Raw genomic sequence first — 9,415 nt, forward strand, 5'->3', positions numbered from 1 at the left:
GTTACAAGAGCTTGTCAAATCCTTTGTCAAGAGGTTCAAAGTTATAAAATCAAATTAGACAAAATATACAACAGAAATAATTAACTAGCAGAAATGTTTCCCAGAGAAGATGATCATTTAAGCTTGTTGCTCAAAATGATTACTAAAACAAATTCAGAAGGCATGAATTAATAAATAATGTAACTTATTTAAGGTGATGAATTGAATAGTTAAAGCCAACATTCACTTCAGCACAAGTCCCCTCATTTTAAAAATGCATCAACATTGAAAATAATTTTTTTCACATTTTGATTATTTCTGTCAAAAACAATCTTACATATCAAATGTAAACTTCTTGATTATTATGACTGCAATGGTTTTTCAAATTGTTTCTTTAGGAACTGAAGTTTAATACATTCGATTATTATGCAAAAATCAAGAACATGGGAGCATAATCTCAAACTAACAGGAGGGAAGTTCAAAAGTAATGTTAGAAAGTATTACTTCACAGAAAGGGTAGTAGAAGCTTGGAGTCAAATCCCAGGGAAGGATAAATCAACAGTAACTGAGTTTAAACATGCTAGGGATAAACACATGTCTATTATCCAACAAAAAATTTAATTATTTTTTTTAAAAAATAACTAAAATAATTAATTAATTAAAAGGAGAACAAAAATAAACAAACAAAAACTTGATGGACCACTGGATCTTTTTCTGCCATATTCTATGTTTCTAGTTTCTACATCTTGAGGACCACAATGGAGAAGATTGTTGTCACAGATTAATATATAGTGAATTACTCCCTCTGAATCAAGATTGTAGTTTTACTCATATTAGGTCAGTACGATTTCATTCATTCCTTATATTTTAAAGCCAATGGGTAACTAACATAATTTGCGCTAATGATTGGTGAAACAATATAGAATTTAGATATCAGTATCTGAATTATGTTTCATCAATAGTATGTTATTAAGCCATCTTTGATTATATTTCTCTTTAATTAAATATCTGACAATGCAAGGTACTTTGCCCCATGACCTGGGTGAATATAGACATAGATTGCAGATGGCTATATTTGAAATGGAATATCCATTATTTCTGATTCTGTGCTGCAAGGAGAAAGTTTGTCATACATCTGTTTTCTGATCATAAATGACAGAAGAACAATTATTTGTAGAATCCATCTGTACCATTTAGCTAGATGCTCCAAATAATAAATATCAAGTGTTAAGCTTAATCATCCATCAGGCTCCAAAATATTGAATAATAATTGCTAGAGTTTTAAACTTGAACCAGCAAGTGCAAATTTAAATTTTCTTTCAGTCATTAAAGTCATTCTCTCACCCTAATCCATTGCACAGGATTGATGTAAGTACAAGGGTAGATTATGCACCTCACTTCACCACCTTGAGTAGCAGGTAGGAAAAATAAGCACTTTACAATGGCCTGAATGGTTTACCTGGCATGACTAAGACAAAATTGGAGGAATTTCTTTACCACCGACAACTCTTCTGTCTGTTCCAACATACTTTTCTTTTCAAACTAGCTTGTAATAGCACTTGCAGCTACAGTAGAAACAAAAGTTTAAAGCCAGGGTAAAACCTGAGATGGTTTAAAATTCAGAGTCAGATGCAGAAGATAAGTTCAGTATTTGAATAGGAACAAGATTAATAGGACAATGTTAAGATGCAGAAGGGGGGGAAAGTTGAGATTGGGGGAGGCAGGAAATAAATATTCTGTTGTGAAGATACATAAGCACCTGTACCCTTTTGATCTGATAGCCGCAGTTGTGGCTTCTTAAAATTACATATCAAATGGCAGAGAGCCATAGCCAATTAGAATTTCTGGCAAATGGGTCTAACTATCACATTTTAGAATCAGAAGCCAATGCAGAATTAACCTTACTGGACAATGGCCTGAATTTTAAATTTGAAAGCACAGAGAAGGTAACTGCTAGTATTAATAACAACAAAAAAGCTCTTTTCAAGTAACCTAGGATAATAAGAGAGAGTGAAGGGGTTTGGGATCCTATAAAAGGCAGAAGAGATGTCTCAGATGTTTAAGATATCCAAGTTATTCCTTAAAACCTGTGAAATCTTATCTCAAAATAACCTTAGCCCCAAATTCTCACATGTCACACAAAACTCAGTGTATCCCAAGCTATACAGTCCTGAAATATGTTATGTCAGCACAGCTATTCTGACCAGCAGTTATATTCCAAATTTCATAGAGGTTGGAAATACCAAAAACATTTTCTAGGAGAGAAATGTATCTCCTAGTGACAACCACTCTCCTCATGTCTGTTTTATAACTGTTACCTATACTGTATATTCTAATTTTCTTTTCCTAAACTAGTAGTAGACAACTTTTTTCCCCAACATAAGCTGTTTTTTTCAGCTTCTGAATATGATGTGATGATGTTACAAAAGAAGGTGTCCCAATTTGCTACTTTTCTCAAGTTTCTTGTTGTCATTGAGAACTTAATGGTGAAAGATTAATAGTTCCTTTTTAAAGAACTATTAAAGAAAAACAAGGAAAAATATACTATTGAATTTCACCCTCATTTGTTTAGGATATGCTGGGAGCTTTGTACAGCTCACAAGCCAAGGGTAAATACTACCTTTGGGTACATTCATGCACGTGCACACACACACACACACACATCACCCGATCCCCACACACACAACCTTCTAATCTCAAAATAGCCAGGCTGGATCACTATCTCTTCTCCTGGTCTGACTTAAAGCTTCTACAGCTTTCTTCTCCCTGATGGCATAAAGCTCAGTGTTCTTCACTTGCATGGCTTTCATTTTAATGGAATACTAAGCAGCCACCAGACCACCAGACTGACTTATCCAGCAAGTTCTTGAAGAATCTGAGGAGAAAAAATCCATACGCATACTTGGCTTGCATTCTTTTCTTCCTTCTCAGAAGGGGAGCAAGAGTGAAAGAAAGTGCAGTCAAGTGGAAATGGTTGGAGTGCACTTAGAGGAGTTTAGCCAAAAGGAAAAGGATAGCTGATGGTGGCTTTTTAAAACATTATTTCCTCCAAAAAAAAAATCCTCCAGAAGTTAAAACTGTTTTAATCAGCTGAAAAACATACGTGGGCTTTACAGCTCGGAGACAGCTTGCACGGGCACCGATAAATGCCTATCGCTCATTTGCATACGCTAACAGCTACACTTTAATCAGCCTCCTAATCCCTGATGGTATTAATGAATTTTTTTATGCTCTCTCTCTCTCTCATACACACAACCCCCCTCCCCTTTTTTTAGTATCATGTTTGCTAATTCAAAAATGATCAGCGGCTTCTGTGTGCCTTTTTTTATGCAGGAAATAATGGGTGAGCTCAGTACTCCTGTTATCCCACTCTCACAAATAATTAAGACTACAAAGAGTACAAATCAGTCTGAATGCACCACACAAAGGCTCAAGCTATGCAAAAGCCCTTCTTTCTCTTTCTCCTTTCTCTTCATTTATTCCCTTCTTCTGACAAGAGGTGGGTCGGAAAGATAATCAGCAAACTGACAAACTGGCCAGTCCCAAATATCAGGCATACAAGCTATTTTAAGCACTTATGCCAAGGGACCAGTCACATTTATTTTCTTCAACAGTGCCTTCTTGATTTATTATTTGAAACCATTTTGTCTATGGAGAGACATGGGGGATGACCAAGTATATGACCTTCTCAGGAGTGATCTTTTCCCTCATATTCTCCAAAAGGGGCTCTGCCACAAGCCCATAAAATTGCTGATGTACAACATCTACCTATGAATGTGCACTTGGAAGAAATCCCACTCATCTCTTTGTACTAGCCATAAATAGATTTGCAATACCCTGATTACTGTAGAGAAATGACCTTCAGCGAAAGCAACTGAAGTAAGCGTTCCTCACTTGCTTTGAAGGAAACTACACAGAGATCCTGAAGAGAAATATACACTGCTCCTACTGGAGCACCAATATCTAAGGATGCTTCTCCATTACAGATCTTCTGAGGTGTAAAGTAGCATCGTAGCATAAAACTGAATGAGCAAAAATATACTCCGAAAAGAGTATTTTTCATTCTATTTCTGTAATGGATGTTTCCAAACGGAAATCTCTTTATAGTTTTAGTCCAAATTCATTGTGCAGTAATTCCATCTTTTGCTTCATTAACAGGTATTTCAAGAAAGGAAAACATAAGAAGTAGTTAAAATAGATAAAAGGCTTCAAATTGTGATTTACATGAATTAGGTAGGGCAATTATACACTGACCCTTTGCACAAATACATGAAGTTTACTGCCCTAATTTTCCAAGTGAAATTGCACAAACTCCAATTGCAGCTTTGGATCATGAACCAAATCCATTAAATTGATGGAGAGAGCATTAATTAAACAACACCCTATATTCAGCGTGCCACAATGGGTTTTTCTCTCTCTCTGGATATAGTCACTCTAATCTATAGATTCAAGAGAACAATAATGTTTGTGGAACTTCTACATTTATCCTCTTGAAATGGAATCCATCACTGAAGTACTGATCTTATTGCCAATTGCAGCACTTATGGATTTTTGCACTAGGTATCTCCCAAACGCCACATCAAAATGCAAGATATGGATGTATATTTCCTGTCACTATAAAGAGCATAAGAACTGAAAGGTGTCATCTACTTACCTATTTCTTATCTACCTACCTATTACTTAGGACAGATTTGCCTCCACATGATGAATTCCAATTCCCAAAATATTTTGTTGTTTTTAAAGTATAGCTGCCATTGTTCATGACTTCAAGAGTAGTCTCCTTTGTTTTACTTATATTTGGAATTCCAAAGGAGATGTTTAAAAGATAAAGCTGCACCAATTATGCAAAAAAAACATTGCTACTGTTAGAAACTTAATTCTGGGATCAAACTCAAGAGTCTTTGGCTAGGTTGGTTATTTCATTCTTGTTATAGATATCCTTGTAGGAAGAAGATGGTCCAATCAGATGAACCCACAAAGCTGTTAGATAATAAAGGAAATGAAGATAAGTAGTGAAATACTGTACAGTCAGCAAGTTACATGAAAACAAGCTTACCCATCTTTTATATTTATTTAATAAAACAGCAAAGAGAGGAAAAATAAAGATATAAAAGATAACAAAAAGACAAAAGTCTGCTGTAACAATATAAATGCCTATATAAGGACTTCTGATACATACATATGTGCATCATATGAAATTTTAATGAAATAATGAAAATGAAATTTAGTTAAAAATATTAAATTATAATTATAATTAAATTATAATTGTACATTCATATATGTCCATGCATATATATACAATAGGCAACTAGTTTGTAAGACACAAATAACACCAGGCCTTCCATCCACTGGATAACTGGGGTGATAAAATTTGTCTTCCCAATGTTGAAGAACTAATCTCTTGGCAATAATCAGGACAAGGAAAATCCATTTTTGTTGTCTTGCTAACAATTTCCATGTAATAGTATAGCCCTCCAACATAATAACTCTCAGGTTTTATATATGTATACTTTCTAAAAATTCAGCACACTGTTTCATAAATTTCTGTGGGCAGGTTCTTCAATTCTGAAGACATCTCTGAATATGCAATTGTCAATTAAAGATGGGGTCTTGGTTTGCCAAATCTTGAATTTTGCTATTATGCATATCAATTAATTACAGTAGTTTGAAATTTTGAGTGTCTTCATTCTTACAAATATTCTTCATTGGGCCCTTTTAGAATATTTATATACTGTATGATACCTTTAATTAATTGGGAATTAATTTTGAGATTCAAAATTAAATAAATTTGTTGTGTGTATGTGTCTGTGTGTCTCTGTGTTATACATAATATTGTTATGTTGATTCAAAAACTATGATATGTGATTTTTAGAAAAAATACATTTTGACCTTTTTTATGTAAAATGAACACTACGGGGTAATTCAGTCCTCAAAATTGATTTAAACAGCAGTTTTACCAAGCAACTGTATGGATGCTGGGATTTTGACATTATGTCAACTAGCAATAATGAGGATGTTTTTTTTATTTTTTATATTCAAATATAAATACCATTTGTCAATTGCCACCCACTGGCAGTCGTTACAATTACAGCATTTACTGACATCTCAATTTGTACTAGTGACATTTGAAGCTTCCAAATTACATAAGTTATTAGAACAAATCACTAAATCCTATGAGACCAAAAACTCCATAATCAATCTTTACAAATCTATCTTATTGATAAATCAATTTAATATGTAAATTTTAAAGACTAAACAGAATAAGAAAGTGGAAACTCTCATTTTGTCTAAACCATGGGAAATGTTTTAACTTTAATATCAAAATAATTCACACAGGTTCAACCTATATAACAAAAATCAATATTTCAGATTTATTGGATTTTTCTGCATCTTTGAATTAGTATATAATTGCCACAACAGAAAGGCAACCAGAATAATACTTGATTAAAAGACACATTTTTGCAATGGCCATTGAGATTAGCAAAAATAGTTTATAAATGACTAAAGAAGAAGTTTAATAGAAAAAGAAGCAGAGGCAAATTCAAATCAAGTCATTTCTATTTCTATAATATTCTATGAGAAATGAGAAACATTTTTAAATGTATCTACCTTTATATAAGAAATAACTTATACATGGCCTATTATTTGAAAATGCAACCTTGGAGGGAATTACTGAGTGTCCTGTATTTAAAACAGTAGAATTCTGTACAGTGGTGCTGTGTAATTATCAAAATACAGTTTTCACCTTAAATTTCAGCCATTTGATTTCCCATACTCAATAAGAAGTCTCTACTGGATTCAATGAAAAATTCTCTCTAGTTGGTACTACAGACTTTGGAATGTGAAAAATATGTGGTAGCAGAACTCCCTAAAATTGTTTTAGTACCAAAATTCAACACTTTAAAGCAACAGGCAATAGTGTATTTCTCTCTTACCTCTCTTACCTCTGAATAACCACAGCCCCATATAGCCAGGATTAGAGGGCAAATCTTCCAGGCCATCAATATAATTTTCAGACAGCTTTGATCACCTGCTAAAATTTCCTTTTTCTTCCTTTCTTTTTAATATCAGCTGCAACAAAAATCATGCCTTTTGGTCTACTGAACTATGTATAACTGTGAACCATATTTTGAAACTCAAATAAGAAACGGTACCAAGCAGGAGCCGTGGTGCAGTGGTTAGAATGCAGTATTGCAGGCTAACTCTGCCCACTGCCAGGAGTTTGATTCTGGCCAGCTCAAGGTTGACTCAGCTTTCAGCCTTTTGAGGAAAATAAAATGAGGACACAGATTGTTAGGGGCAATATGCTGATATTGTAAACCACTCAGAGAGTGCAGTAAGGCACTGTGGAGCTGTTTATAAGTCCAAGTGTTATTGCTATTGCTAAGTAACATTGATCCGTGTGCAGATTAATATACCAAGGGGTAGGGAGAGAAGGGAAAGGACAAGCAAACCAGAAAAAAAAACAGTTCCTTCTTCAAGAAATTAAAAATGATACTTTGCTTAACACAAAGGCTGATATAAACAACACTTCATATTAAGTTTCATTCCTTTAATGATTTTTGAATATGTTTTTTTAAAACCATAGTAGCCATTATATATGGGTAGTGTCATCTCTTTAATGGAGAAAATTGTACTGGGGGTCACATCATCCATCTGTTTCTAAAATACAAATTCTTGTTTGCAGTGTCTTGTTCTTTGTAAAATGAGTTCTTTCTCCTACACATTGCAGTAGATTTCCCAGGGCATCAGCTGATTGGCATCGATTCCATGCAACTGGGCATAGTGAACTAACAGGAGACTGGTCTGCACAGGGTGCAATTTATCTTGGTTATATGTCGAGCTACCTCCACCAACATGAAAGTGCTATTTTTTTTTTAAAAAAAGCACTCTGTAATGTTTTAAACATGCCAATTTACATCTTCAAATTTCAACTCTAATGCTCTTTAAAAAGATAATAATGTGTAAAAAGATATCAAAGGAAAGCAACAAAATAGCAAGTCACTTGTGAATCACAAGGTTTATACTAAAAACCCTGGCTCAGATTCAGAGAAAGTTAACCATTTCAAAATCTCCAATAAATCAACAAAGCCTAATTTATCATGATTGACTTTTCTGATTAATTTTAAAGGGATAAAGCCTGACCAGGCCCTTTTCCAATCTTCTTTAAACATCTACTAACATCTGAAGGAAAGACTAGCATGACTCAGCCACCTTCCTATCGTCCATCCACAAGGTCTGGGTTCATACCATAGACTAAATTAAAATGAGATTGCCTAGTTGGTGAATGAACTCTATAGAGATAGTCCCCAACTTATGAGCACAATTGAGAATGGAATTTCTGTTGTGGGTGTTGCAGTCAAGTTGGACCTAATTTTACAACAATTTTGTGGAAGTTGTAAAGTAAATCATGGTCATTAAATAAATCCAGCTTCTCCAATGGATGGTTTTTTGCCATAAACTGGCAAAAAGGTAGCAAATCGCAATCACATGACATGCACCAATCAGTCATAAATGCAAATCAGTTGCCAAGCACTTGAATTGGGATCATGTGACCTTCAGGACAGAGCAAAGTCAAGTCATAAGTCACTTTGTTTAGGTTGTAATTTCAAATGGTCATAAAACAAACAATTGTAAGTTGAAGATTACCTATTATGTGGAGATCAAGGGGTGTAGTTCACAGGATGTTCCTTCCCACCCCACGCACTTCCTTCTTTTTGTGTATTCACATTACAATATATTTTTAAAAGATTGAAAAATATTCTACTTTCCCTGGAAAAGAAGCCATATATGGACACAGCTGAAGCTTTACAAGACTGTACATTCAAGTAGTAATAACTATGTCACATCACAAATGATCATGTATAGAAGAGGAGAAAATAGTTACCTTCATTTTTAAAATACTTTGTTCTGTAATCTTTCTCCCAAATACAGTATTTAAAAAAAGAGTCAAGGAAGTGCTTTCCTTGAATGCTGTATGCTGGAAAAAGTTTTCAAATGTAGACGATCTTCTACTGCTATTTTATTTAAAAAAATAAATAATTTACACACTTTCTTCAGTGTTAATACTTTTTTTTAGATTTATAAGACTAATACATCAGCCAAACTCTGAAGTGTAGTATTTCTCACTGTTGGCTTCTTTAAGATGTGTGGATTCCAACTGCCAGAATTCTCCAGGCAGCATGGGAATTGAAGTCCACCCATCTTGAAGTTGCCAAGGGTGAGAAATGCTGATTTAGAAGATTTTAACCAGCAAAGTTTCAACAATTTTAAGGGGTTCCACAATATGTTGTTGCCCAGAGATAGCTAAGGATGAAAACTGGACTACACAGCAGTTGCTCAACTGTATAACAAAAAGTCTATAGAACTCTTATTCTGGACCAATCCAGTAGGTGTCGTAGTCCAATTTAAAAATAAAAATCTCCCAAAATTATTT

This window comes from Vipera berus, assembly GCF_964194415.1.
Source record: "Vipera berus genome assembly, chromosome: 5".
In the NCBI taxonomy this organism is placed as follows: Eukaryota; Metazoa; Chordata; class Lepidosauria; order Squamata; family Viperidae; genus Vipera; species Vipera berus.